Genomic DNA, 15,865 nt, shown 5'->3' on the forward strand with positions numbered 1-15,865 from the left:
AAAGGATAGGGTCTCCAGCAAGACCTTCACCAGCGTTCTTTTTGGGAAGCAGGGTTGCCAGATTTGGCTACTTTACGCCAAATTGGCTACTTTCTGAGCCGCCTGGCGACAAAAATTTTAGGTTGGCTACTTGGCTACTTTCTGGCTACTTTGAAAAATTTTCGCCTATTCCAACGAGCCCGTTTGCGCGCTGTTCAGGATGCTCGTTTTTATAGATAGACAGATAGCAAATCTATCAACGGTAGCGCTGCAATACAACTAACTCTGCATGGTGACGACTGTCCCCACTGTGTTTCAAAGCGGACGCTCTTAAAGGGCAACTCCGGGGGTTTTTTGACATTCGAATATTGTAGTGAAACTTTTACCACAGGTTCTTCTCTCCGTCCTGACGCATTCTACAAAATTTGGGTGCCGTACGATAATCCGTTCACGCGCAATACGGCTTTAAAATATGCCGTTTTCGTGGCTTAAGTTGAGAGTATTTCTGCGGGCAACACTGAGTTTCTGACGTCACAAACAGTATACAGGCGTTAATGTCTACTTCCCGCGTGATTATGAAATTGTGAGGTTTATATTGAACTACCTCAGACATTTTATGTAGTGCGGCATGATTTCCATACTTTATTTTCACCATCCAACGCACGTACGAGTGTTTTTCTAATACTGAGTGTGACGTCACCATTTCGTCAAATGTGACGTCGTTTCTGGCCGTGAAATCAGTTTCGGTTTCGATCTGCTGTTTTTCTTTTTTAAAAATACTTCTAATTGGAATTTTGGAAAACGGTTTTTTGTGTTGGAGTCAGGACGTGCCGAAGAATGTAATTCAATTAAAAACACAAAATGATGAAAAAACCACCGGAGTTGCCCTTTAACATCCATCCACTAAAACCCCTTGATAATTTGAAAGTAGCGACACTCTCCTCCGCGCCGCGCTTTCCTCTTCAATTCTCCTCGCGCGGCTAAGGGGCGCGGCGGCTACGAGCTCTGCGCACGACACGCTTTTTCTCCCTGGCGCCCGCCGTCCGGCGGCAGCAGTGAGTGATCCTCTGTCTGGCTGTGTTTGGGTTTTTTTATCTTTTTTTTTAGTGTGAACTCCGTCACCGCGGTAAAACTTCGCAAAACGAGAGAACGACCCAGGCTGGTGCTTTGAACTTTAAGATCAGAGAAAGTAAAAGCGGCCGCTTAGTTTATTTCGCTACTTTCAAGCTATCTTGGCTAAGCATAGTATATGTCACGTGATAAACCTTGAGTTTGGATCATTGGTTAATTATACACTTATTTTGACCAACTACGGGCGAAATTAAATGATATTTAGTAAATCGCACTTGAAACCCAAATTTCCGCTGCAGCATCGAGTCATATACCGCTGGAAAGCTTAGGCCAAGTGTAATGGCACTGTGCTAGTGATCCTCATTAATCTGCGTTAATCATTTAATTTTGTATAAAACCAAACTTTAAGCTAGACGATCAAGTCATATACCGTTGAAAAGCTTAGGATGTCATCCAAATGCTCTGAATTAGTTAGCAATCCATATTAGTTAGCGTTAGTGAGCTATATGCATCGTCATATACCTTTCGAAAGCTTAGGTTGAGTGCAAATGAGTTGTGGTAGTTATCGAACCAAATTAATTAGTGCTAATTATTTAACTGCACTTAAAGCCAAACTTTGCATTATAGATGGCAAACTAAGGGCAAATGTAAAAGGTTTATGCTAGCTAGCCAAACTTAGATAAAAATCACAACAGAGCTAACATACTAACTAGGCTTTCCACGAACTGCTTCGAAATGTTTTTCTTTGCCCGTGCATATTTGCTTGCAGTACGTCTTATTTAGCGTGCACCCGCTGACAATAAATTAGTCATGAGTGCATCTTCCGTCCATAGGTTTGTCTCATCAGTGTGAAAGTGGCTTTTGCACTTATACTTTGTTCGCAAAATAAAACAGTTGCGCACTTTCAATGCGATCAAGGAGCGCGGACAACCATTCATTGACCGCAATTCGCCGAATATTATTAGGCACTAGTGTCAAGGAAGCTTACGAATATACTCGGTATACCTATGAAAGAATGATTTCTATATCTCTAGGCAAGGTAAACGCCTCTCGATAATGTAATATTCTTGAGAAACCGAAGGTTCCCGTCCAACGCCTAGTAGTCATGATCAAAAAGAAGTGTGTGTGATCATGTGAACACCCCCTGCACATTGGCCATATCCTTGATAAACCCAAACGATGATTGAGAAGGTCAACTCAACTATTTACGGCAGGCCTGAACATCGCACCTGAGTGGTTGCAGTTTCCTTTCATCGTGTTCTCCTTTTGTAGACATTGTTTGAGACATCCAACTCCACTAACATTTTATACTTACATTTTCGTGGACATAATTTTATGCATTTTATATTGTTTCTAATCATCACAGACAAGTTTCTGATAACATGTGTGTTTATCTGGTCAGTTTAGTTTTATGTCTGTTTATATAATATCGCAATCTTACGCAGCCAGTTTTTTTTTTTTTTTTTTTCAGAAATCTTTTCTACGTGATTTAGTTTCTATAAGACGCAAGTGGCATTTGTTTCTTCACGAGCGTTGGAATAAAATGACGATTAAACGAATGTTTTTGGTTGTCTTTTTGCAGTGAGCGCTCTATTTACTGCCCCATGCATGGCCTCATGGCTCCTTTTTGGCTACTTTTTATTGCTCTTCCTCTGGTTGGCTACTTTCTGGCTACTTTTCCCATTTTTGTGGCGACTTTTCGTTTTTTGGACCTGGCAACCCTGGGTAATAAACATCTGGTTCCGGGCAAAGTCCTGTTCTGTGTTGTGTCGTACTTCGCATTACCACTTTGCGGCCGTGAGAACGGCTGCCCATGGTGTGTGATCGCGGGAGCTCTGTGTTTGCGGCCTAGACCTCAGAAGAGGCTCGACGGCTTAGTAAGAACCCCCACAGAAGGAGTGTAGTCACGCGCGCCTCTCCTGGCGATTGAATGAACTCACTTTTACTGCTTTTACCTAGATGGCGCTAGCAGTAAAAAACCTTTAATGACCGAATACAGGTGCAAATACTAATTATCACCATTGTTTGTGCTTCTTATTTTAACTTTATTTTACAGTAATACAATATTTAAAAAAAGCCAACTCAAACAAGGCTCACGTTGTTGAGTATGACGGCCTTCTCGATTGAATGTCGTGTAGGAAAAATTGATTATATTTGAAGGCTCAGTATAATCGTGCTAATTGTATAAAGCGCAATTTGCGCTCATTTTCACAAATAACTACTATTCTAGTTTCGCCATGCATGATTCCTAGGCTGTAGAATGAGCGGTTTTTCTGGTCAAGCTATGCGATGTGAGGCAGTATTACGAAAATCTTCAAATTGGAAAGGTAATTAAAAACGAACTAGCGAATAAATTTCGATGAAACTTCGTACACTCAACTATTATAATGTGCGCCCGAAGTGGTAAAAAGTTTACTGCTGTGCACGTTGATAAAGCGCAGATATTCGTGCCCAAAATAGCCAAACTTTACCATGTTTAAAAGGCTACCGATCAAATACTGATTAAATTAAAACTGATTACGCGCCCTGTTTCCTAATATAAGTACCCATTCTATGTGTAGGCCAAAGGAAACTGTTCTAAGTGCAGCAGTTTCTTCAGCAAATTAATCCGAAGTAGGGTATATCAACGACGCTAGCGAATTTGTCATCTGCAATACCACCTCTCATGCAGTTGATAACGTTGACACACTAAAGCAGCGCACATCATTTGACAGAGAGTACATTAAGCTTTCGAATGATGCCTACATTGTGATGTTCGAAAAAGAACGCGCAGAATGCTCACGCAAACATTGCCTAAAATGGCACATTCGCGCTGCCGGAGTGGGACCCCCGCCTTAACTTACGTGGCTTAATTGCGACCTGAAATGACCTGATCGCCATCAAATCGGTCAGTGAAGGTGCTCCGCGCCAGTTTGAGACATTTTCGGACAATCTACGTCCATATTTGCTCATGTTTTGAGGATTTCGTCTTCGTGCCGAGCGCGTCTCGTCAGGCCTAGCTCACCAAGGGCTCATACATTTGTCGGTCAGGCCTAGCGCCGCCGGCTGCTCATCGCCCAAACTCCTTTACTGCTTCATCTTTCAAGATGGAAGTTGGTGTAGAAGGAGAAGATATTTCACCAGAGGAATTTCATAACGATCCTCGTTGGACCCGTGCGGTGCGGGCCCGGAACAAGCTCTACCCCAACCTGAAGCAAGCCTCGGACAGCGGCGCGTCCGCGTCTGCTGGAGCCTCGACAAGTTCGGACAACCTTGCTTCCGCGCCGAAAGGCAAGACTTCCACTCTCAAGCTGAAGAGGCATGCTCCTCTTCCCCGGTTGCCGACATCGGACTACAAGGTAGTTTTCCGACCGGGCGGGGGCTTGGATCTTCGCCTAATAAATGGAGGTGCACTTCTGCCTCTGATCTGTGCTGATGCAGTAGTCGACTACCACGAAGCGAGAATCAACGACAAGTTGCGCATCAACCCGCACAACAACTCTTTCACGGTGAGCACACCTTCTGAAGCTCGAATGAAACAGTTTGTCCGCATGCAAGGTCTTCGCCTCAACGACCAGATGTACCCCCTGAAAGCTTACGTCGCGGCCTCCGACAACGCCGTAAGAGGCATTATTTACAGAGCCGTCTACAATCAGACGCAAGATGAAATCTTCCAAGACCTTGTGGCCCTTAATCAGAGCAAGTACTTCACCATCGCCGACGCCCGGCAGCTCGGCAGGAACAAGTCAATTTTAGTCACGTTCATCGACACCGCGGAGGTACCGCGTCAACTGAACTTCTACGGCACTATTTATTCTTGCTACCCATTCAAGGCAAAAGTTGAAGCTTGCTTCAACTGTTGGAAGCCTGGACACCGTGCCGACGTCTGTCCCAAGGAGAAGACTTACCTGTGTTCCCGCTGCGGCGTTGCCCATCCACCCAAGCAAACGCCGGACTGCACGCCCAGGTGCATCTTATGCGGTGAAGCCCACTTCACGGGGACCAAATGCTGCAAAGTGCGCTTCGAACGCTCAGGAAACACTTCCAAAAAATCCACACCGCCGATAATGCTTTCGGACGCACGGCCTCCTGAGACAACTCTCAAGTCATCTAGACCATCAAGAAGCCGGTTTCGATCGTCTTCGAAGTCGCGCAGCCGCTCGAAGACGGGATCCCGCCATGGCCACAGCAGAAGCCGCTCGAGGTCCTTCCCGTCACTCCCGGACCAAACAGTCCAGGAATCCACGAAACAGGTGAGCTGGAGGCCGCAGTCTTTCCCGCTCGAGCGAGAGAACGCGGAACTTAAAGCTCAGTTAAAAACACAGTCTGAAGAAATTGCCGAGCTTAAACGGCAGCTGCAACTCCTTTTAAGGCGAGAGCAGTCCCCTGCAGTATTGCAAACCCAAGGTACCTTTCACCATTTCCAAAACTCCTTCAAACTCTCCCCCCTCCGCGTCCTCTTCGCGCTCTACGTCGCCTGCTCGTGGCGTTCCCGCAAAACGCAAGATAGCCACTGGGGTAGTTCCTTCCGAGCCATCAATGCCAGACCAGACTGCCCTCCTTATGATGGCAATGCAGTCCCTGGAACGCTCGGTACAATCTTTCCGCGCCGAAACCCAGAACTGGATGACGAACGCCGCAAAACGACTAGAGGCTATTGAGAAGCGTCAAAGTGCTCAAGAGGCCTCGTTTTCTCAAATCCAAACCCAAGTTTGTGAGCTTCTCCCCAGAGGTTGCACTGTACTACCCATCCCTTTAGCTATTACTAATAGCACCCAACATGGCGGCACACCTCAACAGAATTAGCGTGCGGCAGTGGAACTGCAGAGGTTTCCGCACAAAGCGGAATAATCTGCAACTTCACTTATCTACCCTATCCCCTAGCGAGATACCGGCAATGATAGCGCTGCAGGAGACGCTTGTTTCGGTTAAGCTCCGCGACTATACTACTTACGAGCCCTCCGCCCAGCCTCAATCCAGGGTAGCGTCGTTGGTGCACCGCAACTTTACCGCGGTCGAACACCCTCTTGAGGTGGATGACGTGGATGGTCTCTTGCTGGAACTCCTACCCCGCACACGAAAAGCACACACCCTTTTTGTTCTCAACCTCTATGCCCGCCCAAGAGCCCTCCTGCCCCCCTCATTGGCGCAATCAAGAAAGCCCTCACAGTTAGCGCGGGAGGATCCCTACTAGTGGTAGGCACAAGAATGCTAAATTGGGCGAGTTGGTGCATTCGCATTTTAGGAAAACGTAGCGCAAAGAAGACGGTAGGCGACTTCAATGCTAGCCATACCAGCTGGGGCTACCGAAAAAACTGCCGTAAGGGTACGGCAATTTTGTCCTTCGTTCAGGGCGAAGGGCTTTCTATTCTCAACGACACCTCCTATCCCACCCGAATCGGATCTAGCGTTCAGCACGACACAAGCCCAGACTTGACTCTCTGAAAAGGCGTTCGAGAAAGCCGCTGGACTAATACCACTCACTCATTAGGCAGTGATCACTACATTTTATGCACTGAGCTCTCCATCTCTTCCCTCACCCCACCCAAACGCAATCGGGCCTGCGTGGTCGATTGGGATCGATTTCGCCGCATCCGGCAGAACACACCGGACACCATTGTGGACTTGGAGGCCTGGGTGGCTTCTCTCACACAGGATGTAGAGTCGGCGACATCCACTATCCCGGAACCAGAGGACACTTCGGCTGCGGATAGTCGCCTTCTCCACATGTGGGAGGCACACGCCAGCCTTCAGAAACGCTGGCTGTCCCAAAAGCATAATCGCACCCTCAAACGGCGAATTTCCCGCCTTGTGAAAGAAATTGAAGCTTATACAAGGGACCTCGCTCGCCAGCAGTGGGGGCAGGTCTGTGACCGCATGAGCGGTAATCTAGGCCTTAAAGACACCTGGTCGCTTTTACGCTACCTCCTTGATCCTAGGCACACCATGGCCACGCAGCGTAAGAATATTACCCGCATTATTCATCAGCTTCCCCTAGATGATGACGCCCTCCTTCAAACCTTAAAAGATCAGTACGTCACTACAACCCCCTCTACCCCCTTCCCTTCCTACACCGGTTCTCCCAACCCTACCCTTGATGAGGAAATCTCTTCAGCTGAAGTCAGGGCGGCGATGCACCGCCTCAGGACGACATCAGCTCCGGGGACGGACCGAGTCACAAATAAGATGCTTCGTAACTTGGATGACCCGTCTGTCGATGCGGTCACGGACCTCTTCAACCAATGCTGGCGCACGGGAACCCTTCCGGCCCAGTGGACACACGCCCGTATCACATTTATCCCTAAACCCGGCAAACCACTCGACATCAAGAATCTCCGACCCATATCTCTAACTTCCTATCTTGGCAAACTCTTTGAACATGTTGTGCTGGCACGCCTCCAGAACCACAGAGATGACCACAACCTCTTCCCTGACACAATGGTCGGCTTCCAGCCACATCTCTCCACGCAGGATGTTATGCTGCAACTGTCAGAAGATGTCCTTCACCCCCGCCACGCAAAGCGCACCCGAGCAATTCTCACCCCTGATCTCACAAAGGCCTTTGATAATGTCCGTCACGCAGCCATTTTAGATGCTCTCTCATCGCTTCAAGTCGGCTCGCGTGCCCACCAGTACATATCCGCCTTTCTTAGTCATCGCATAGCAGAAACCACAATCGGCTCGCTCTCATCTCCATCTTTCAAACTCGGTAGCATTGGCACCCCACAGGGTTCTGTCCTCTCTCCACTGCTTTTTAATATTACCCTTATCCCCATGGCACACGCCCTCAACCACATCCCTGCCCTGTCCCACTCTTTATACGCCGATGATATTACACTGTGGACCACCACAGGTAGCATTGGCGCCATGGAAGATACATTACAGGCCGGAGCAGACATTGTAGTATCTTTTGCCGCAAATGTCGGCTTGGCTTGTTCCCCTACCAAATCGGAGCTTCTCATACTCCGAACTCCTAGGTGTCGTAGCAGGCCGCGGAAAGTCAGGGGCACTTCCGTCCCGTCTAATTCTCCCAAGCGGGGGCGAAAGGAGGAAAGAAAAAGCTGAGAGGAGGACTTCTCCCTCGCGCCTAAATTTTCCCCTCGCACTGACTCGTCTGCTCATTGTGCATCTCGTCTGCTCATTGTGCTGGCCATTACAGTCGGCGATATCCGCTGTGTTTTTTTTTTTTGTAGTGGTTATTTATTGTATGTACAAAAGGAAAGAAAAGATGTTTGCCAGCCCCGGTATCTGCTATCTTATATCTGAAGCACCTGAACTGGGGCGGCGGAAATAAAGGGATAGCGAGGAGAAGGTAGAGGAAATCAAAGAGGTGAGTGATAGGGAGAAAGAAAAGAGTAGGTAAAAGTTGAACTTGTTACCTTCATGTACTGTGGAGAGACATGCGTTTCGAAGACGACGGTTCTTCCAGGAAGGGTAGTGTAAATTTTTAATCATGCATTTTGGTTATGTATAGCGCAGTGACATGTGATTACTTGCATCAAATACCAACCACTAGGTAACTAGAACGCAGGCATTTGCTCATGTTGCTACATTGTTTTGATGGTATGGAATGCGTAGAATGAATATGTGCATCATTTATTTAATTTCATATCAACTGTACAAATGCTGACAGAAGCAGTGCCGGCAAACTGGGTTCTTTTGTAGTGATAAAGCAAGCATGCAAGATTACAATGTTAGCGCAGAACACATAACACTACTGTAAACTGTTAGCTATGTAAAGTGCGCGTGTGTGAGGGATACCTTGTCGCATCTTTTCATTTTCTGTTTCACGTGCAGCTAATAAAAAAGAGAAACGATATCTGCTGTTCTCTGTGCTATTTCTTGCTGCGGTCGGGTACGCTTGCTCGCGAGCGCCTGCGCCCTCGAGAGCGCTATGTTTGTGGTTTTTCTTTCCATCACACTGTTCCTGCCGCGAGCCGGTCGCATGGTCGCGCCGCGGCAGAACGATGATGCGGTAGAAAATCCACGGGCAGAGCGTTTTCCCGGGCGCGGGCGCACGCGAGCGCGCGACCCGCGCTGCTTGAAGCAGCCTACCGACACCCCCTTCAGCGCACCGTTTTTTTGGACCAGTCCGCTATACGGCCTCCCCCGTCAAGTCCATTTTTTACGCGCCCCCGCCCGCTATAATCCTATAATGGGGAGTTTGGCGCTAGCGTCTGTAATTCGTGGCCGCTGGGAGGTATAGGGAGTTTCACACCCCTGGTCGTAGAGACAAAGGCCCTCCTCCCCCCATCTTCTTGACAATTGACAACACCCGGATACCAGAAGTGGACAACATCAGGATTCTTGGTATTCTGATACAAAACAATGGCAAGAATACCGCAACCATCACTAAGCTGACGGTGATGGTTCATCAAACAATCCGCCTCATTCGCCGCATAGCCAATCGCCATCGCGGCATGCGCGAGCATGACCTCAGACGCCTGGTACAGGCATTTGTCCTGAGCCGTGTTGTGTACTCGCTCCCCTACCTTTTCCTCACGCGGGTGGAGGAAGACAAGGTTAACGCCCTTATTCGACAGGCGTACAAGGCCGCCCTCAACTTACCCCGCTACACTTCCAATGAACGCCTTCTTCACATGAGCATCCATAACTCCCTAACTGAGCTCACGGAAACCCACCGCTCAGCCCAGTTGGAGCGATTATCATCTACCCTCACCGGCCGGAACATCCTTGCTCGCATCCATCTCTCACCTCCCGGCCACTGCTCTACACAACATACACTTCCCCCTGCGATACACCGCGTTCTTAAGGTGCATCCCCTGCCAAAGAATATGCACCCAGAGCACCATGTCACTCGCCGCAAGGCACGCGCAGAAGCTCTTCGCAAGCACTATGGCTTCCAGCCAGAGACCGTTTACGTAGACGCTGCCTCATACCCCTCCCGCCCAGCGTTCGCCCTCAGCGCTGTTTTCAACTCTTTGCAACTGGTCGCGGCCGGTACAACTTTTGCCTCCACTTCCCTGGAGGCGGAGGAGGCGGCGGTTGCCCTCGCCATAGCTATAGTGCTCTAGAAGATTGGGCAGTGTGTCGACACCTGCCGGTCGCCACCGCGCGATCTTGGTAAGCTGCGCATGCGCGAGAAGAAAGAAGGTAGGCGAGGAGGATTTGTTTATAATCTGGCGGATGTGACGTAATAAATTGCTTATTTTTGTTTTTTGCTTGCGTGTACTCTCGTACCCAGACGTTTTTTTTTTCATCGCCGCCTCCGCAGCCGCAGTTGCTTTTTTTTTTTTTTTTTTTTTTTTCCCCGTTTTCAATTTTGGCGCGCAGTGGTACAAGCAAGCGGGAGGCTTGTTCGCGCCGCGTTGGTTCAGATTGACCAGACTGGAATGTATTCTGCAAAATAGACTGGGCGGCACCCATCCTTGCAAGTTTCTTCAGACTTTCGTAAGTACAGCGAAAATGCAGCGCAAACCACTTACGGCGGCATCCCGTACTTTCCTCGCCAACTTAGGAGAGCTCATGGCGCCGCTCTTCTCACGTTACAGCTTGTCTGGAAAGTTTTTCTGCATCGATGCGTTATTGCTAAGTGATCTCAATTCTTTTTTCGGCATCTTGCTGTGAGTCGGTGGCTTCGTAGAGGATCTACGAAGCTCTTTTGCGTGCGCCAGGAAGCAGTCCCTTCAATATCCGTGCTTCGATCGGTCGCCAGCGGCTCATTTTCGAGTGCGCCTCCGTTTTGCTCCCGAATAGCCCTGTCTTAGCAAGAGCAACCATTTCTATTTTTTGTTTCAGTGTGTGCCGAAATACTCTTGCTGCACAGCGTTTTTGGGATCTTGGCTACGTCGCAGCTTCTGCTCATGGGCTCTCCTGCACCATGAATGCCTTGTGCCTCATGAAAGGTGGGTACAAAATGTGTGCTGGCAAAAACAGGTTGCTCCACAAGAGCGCTACTATATGAAATCGAAGTGACCTTATTTATGAAGCTGGCACTGGGCATGCATTTCGGTCAGCACCGTCACAGCCAAAGCAGTAGAAAAGGGGGAGGGGGGTGGGGGTGCCAGTACATATCTGCCGGATTGTTCTAACCACTAGATAGGACTAACCCGGTCATGCGACTACAATTGTATAACATTTTAGCTAAGCGTGATAATATTAATGTTGACATTTTTCCCTAGGTGAATTCAAATTCTGTTTCTAGTTATGACTGTATATTGTCTTCTGTACCATACAAGGTAATTGCTGTTCATGGGCACGGTAAAAAAAATGTTTTCCAATGTTCACCAGCAAATCTACTCAGTGACAGTGCTATTTCTGTGGCCATTGTATAGATCCTTTTTGTATTCCTGACTAGAGCTGGTGAAATTGCTTCTTTCAGCTGTAGCGCGTTAACAAAATGAATGCTGGTGCATATTTTCCAGTAGCTGTCAAATACAGTGAGAGGGCATTCAGGTGCACAAGGTGGGACTAGGCTGAACCAGTCTGTTCCATATAGAGATAATAGTGCCCACGTAGGCCTGTCATGGTAGAAAATAGAATTGTATAATTGCTCGAAGAGCTTTCCAGTAGCATGTTTTGATGGGCTAGCTGGCACACCACTGCAGTGTGGTTTGGCTGTGCGAACAGGCCAAGGATGAAAGGAATGCACATGGAAATGCCAAGTTTGTTTTATCATTTCTTCATCTCCGTGTTTCTTTGGTTTACACTGCCAAATCATATTCACGCTTTCCTATATGTTATCTTGCAAACAGCAAATGCACTGCTGACACTAGGGGCAAATGTTATTTGCTCTTTTTAGTTGAGGCCAATTTATTTTACTGATAGAACATTAAATGTTTCCATGTGAGTGCCATGCGACAGCTACTAGCATTATACTTTCCTTCTGTGTTGCAGCGGGATCATTCATGTCTTACCTTTCCCAGGAGCCGGCATTTATTGCACTGCTCTGATTTCCAGGCCCTTCCCTGTCTGGTGCGTGTGCTGAAACAGGAATCCCTTGGAGGCGATTTGCAGCTTTTGTTCATCATCTTGATTCCGTCTCCACATAGGTGATAGCCACTGCGGTGGCACAGGATTAGGGTGCTCAATTGTTAAACCCAAGGACACGGGATGAAATCCTGGTTGCGGCAGTCCCTTTACAATGGAGGCGAAAAGCAATGCCGTGAACTGTGCGATGTTGACACACATTTAAAGATAAGGTTGTTGAAATCTCTGGAGGCCTTCACTAAAACATGTATCTATGTCCCAATATGGAAACAGTCTGTCCGGGCAATGGACAGGGAGAAAATCCAATGAGGTCATTGAGAGCATATTTACCACGGTACCAGGGGTGAATCCAGGTGCCTACCCTGTTGGGGGGGGGGGGGGGGGGGGGGGGGGCACAGCTAGTATTATTGCAACATATCTGTAGTGCTTCCTGATATCTATTTTTTTACATAGTGGCCATGTAGACCAGTTGGTGCAAACCTAACTTGCTGGACATGGACATGGGAAGCCAAGGACATGGGAACTCAATACAAAGAAGTACATGGGACAACACTGTTTGGTCTGAGACCCATTTCCAAAGCATTTTTATTTATTTATTTATTTTATTTATTTACACATACTGCAGTCATAGAGACCAAGCGGGGGGCAACATTCAAAAAGCAAAAATAAAATCAAACACTACGCAAATCCAGCGTTCCGGCAACAATAAAAGAAGAAAACCAAACAGAGGGCAATGATATTGTTAAATTTACACATACAATAAGACACTCTTTTCAAAAGCAGCGGCATCCTGAGCCGAAAAGACATTTGCTGGCAGTGAGTTCCATGTTGTGATTGTTCGGGGAAAAAATGAGTTTTTGAACGTATTTGTGCGTGCAAAGTACGGGGTAAGGTTATGGTTGTGGCTATTGCGTGTCTGTCGTGTAGAACGGGGGAATATATAGGGAGCAGCATTAATATTAAATTGACTAGAGTAAAATGAGTACAGAAATTTAAGCCTTGCAAGTGCTCTCCTTCTTTCTAGCGTGGATATGTTCTTCGTAGACATCAGAACGGATGGCGAGATAGAGCTATGGTAAGCGTTAAAAATGAAACGGACTGCTTTTCTTTGGATCATTTCAAGTTTCCTTATATCCTTTTTTAAGTGCGGATCCCATACGACGGAAGCATACTCAAGTTTCGGACGAATTAGTGTGTTGAAGGCAAGTTGTTTAAGTTCAGAGGGAGCGTGTTTTAATTTGTGTCTTAGAAGGCCGAGGTTCCTTGAAGCAGACGAGCAAATGCTATTAATGTGGCTGGACCATGAAAGGCGATTTGTAATGGTGACTCCAAGATATTTGTATTCGCTCACCTGTAGCAGTGGAAGATTGTTTATTGCGTAATTAAAACTGTATGGCACTTTCTTGTTAGTAACCTGAAGAAGAACCGATTTGTCGCTATTTATTTTCATGGACCAAAGGGTGCACCACTCTAGGACATTATTAAGATTTGACTGCAAGCATTTTTGGTCGATAGTGCTGCTAATTTTCTTAAACAGAATGCAGTCATCTGCGAATAGTCTAATACTGACTTCGGACATATTTACGGAGTTAACCAAATCATTGATATAAATAAGGAATAAAAGAGGCCCAAGTACGCTGCCCTGAGGCACACCAGAGGTAACGGGTAAAATACCTGAATGAGATTTTTTAACATCGACGAACTGTTTTCTGTTGGAAAGATAGGTTTTAATCCACCTGACAAGTGCTGTTGGAAGACCAAGATGTTGAAGTTTAAAGATGAGCTTATTGTGCATGACGCGATCAAACGCCTTGCTGAAATCTAAAAAAATGACGTCAACCTGTCCAGCATTGTCAATCGATGAAGCGAATTCATGCACTGTAGTGACGAGCTGAGTAACCGTAGATAAGCCTCTTCTAAAACCATGTTGAAAGGGAGACAGGATGTTATTTTTTTCCAGAAATGACATAAGATATTTAGATATAACATGCTCCATAAGCTTGCAGGTACCTGAAGTTAGCGATATGGGACGGTAATTGTTAACGTTCAAACGATCACCTTTCTTAAAAATTGGAACAACGCGAGCTAAGCGCCAGTCATCAGGGACAACAGAATCTTTTAATGAAAGTTCGAAGAGGCGAGTTAAAATGTGGGCTAATGGTTCGGAATAACGGCGCAGAAACTCATTAGGGATATCATCAGGCCCCACTGCCGATTTCGTTTTTAAGTTTAGCAGCATGTTTAGTACGCCTTCATAGCTTATAAAGTCATCTGATATATCAGATCCAGATACCTGCAGTTCCAAATCTTGATCACTCGAGGCAAAGACAGAGTGAAAGAAACTATTGAAGTGATTTGCAATATCCACAGGAATCTCCGAGACCATGCCGTCAATAGATAGCTGTTTTACCTCATCTTTAGAATCACGTAGGTAACGCCAAAACTTCTCAGGGCTCTCTCTTAAGAATTTGGGCAGTGCCTGCGAAAAGTAGTGTTTTTTTGCTTCGGAAAGCTTAGAAGCTAGCTGAGTTTTCAGCGTGCGAAAACAGGTAGTTTTATGACCGCTTCGTTTAGTGCGTTTAATTTTGCGATGCAAATGAATGATTTCTCTAGTAATCCACGGATTAGGCTTATTTGTACGTACACGCTGGTTGGGAACGAAATTTTCAATGCAAAAGTGAATAGTGTCCTTAAGTGTAATCCATAATGCTGTGACGTCGCTAGGCAGGTTATCACATAAATCCCAGAGTTTGTCTAGGATCGCAAGATCATCGGCACGTGAAAAATTTTTTACAGTGTTATTGTTCGCTATCTTATGGTTTTTCTGGGCATCAAGCAGCAAAGACAAATGAACGCTTTTGTGATCAGAGATAGCCGTGTCAACATACACACTGTATTCAGATAAACTAGCGCTGACAAATACCAAATCAAGAATTGAACGAGCGTTACCCACTTCTCTAGTGAAATCAGAGACAGTCTGCACCAAATCACACATCAGCATAATATTCAAAAGAGGGTTGGTTGAATCATTAAAAACACAATCAGGGTTAGCCCAATCAAGTAAAGGAAGGTTGAAATCACCAGCGAGAATAAGGCGGTCATCTTTGAACAAAGACATATGATCATACAGCTCAACCAAGAAATCGGGGGAGGCAGATGGTGGTCTGTACACTGACTGTGAACAAACTACCCCAGCAGTTTACCCTAACAAATAAACTCTCATGATCATCTATCTGGTTAAGAACATTCAAACAGTTTTTTATTATGACGGCTACGCCCCCACCACGGGTAGGTCGGTCTCTTCGGAACATTTTATGTGACGCGGGGACAATAACACTGTCAGTAATGCCGTCATGCAACCAAGTTTCGGTAATTATCATTATGTGGGGATCATGGGCCAAAATGAGAAACTCAAGCTGGTCAACTTTATTGGCAATACTCTGTGCATTCAAGTTCACTACCCGTAATTCTTTGGGCGCAGTGGATGCATTCCGTCATGTCTCTACGGCGTTCCGAGAAGGAAGCGCGACGCGTGTGTTATTAACTTCGTCCCAAACGAACAGGTTACCGTCAATTTTCAACTTATCATAAACAAGATACACCTTTACAAGGTGTACAAGATACAAGATTCACCCCAAAAGAGCCAAGCATCAGGTCGGAGGAAATCCTGTACCAATTGGAAAACTGTTGAGTACCTGGCGGCACCTGAAATCAAACCTGGTACCTTCTGAATGCGCAGCATTTCTTTTTCTTGTGTTCCAGTGTCTTTGGCTGGTCCAATATGTTAGATTTAAGTTTAGTACAATACCCCAAGAAAACAAAAATGACAAAATATTTTTGGTGAGTACATAATCTAATTGCCCACTGTTCTTTTAGTTTTCATGCC

General features: G+C 46.5%; 1 long non-coding RNA gene across 1 annotated transcript in view; it reads left to right on the forward strand.

Moving 5' to 3' along the window:
* Positions 1-907: 907 nt before the first annotated feature.
* Positions 908-15,865, forward strand: part of LOC146175284 (uncharacterized) — a 65,403-nt gene continuing 50,445 nt past the window's right edge. Inside the window, exons 1-2 of the long non-coding RNA XR_014702181.1 lie at positions 908-1,034; positions 2,633-2,775. This is a non-coding gene — a long non-coding RNA (uncharacterized LOC146175284). The remainder of the gene's footprint in view (positions 1,035-2,632; positions 2,776-15,865) is intronic.

This window comes from Amblyomma maculatum, chromosome 11, assembly GCF_055883805.1.
Source record: "Amblyomma maculatum isolate TAMU_Amacu chromosome 11, ASM5588380v1, whole genome shotgun sequence".
NCBI classification, from domain to species: Eukaryota; Metazoa; Arthropoda; class Arachnida; order Ixodida; family Ixodidae; genus Amblyomma; species Amblyomma maculatum.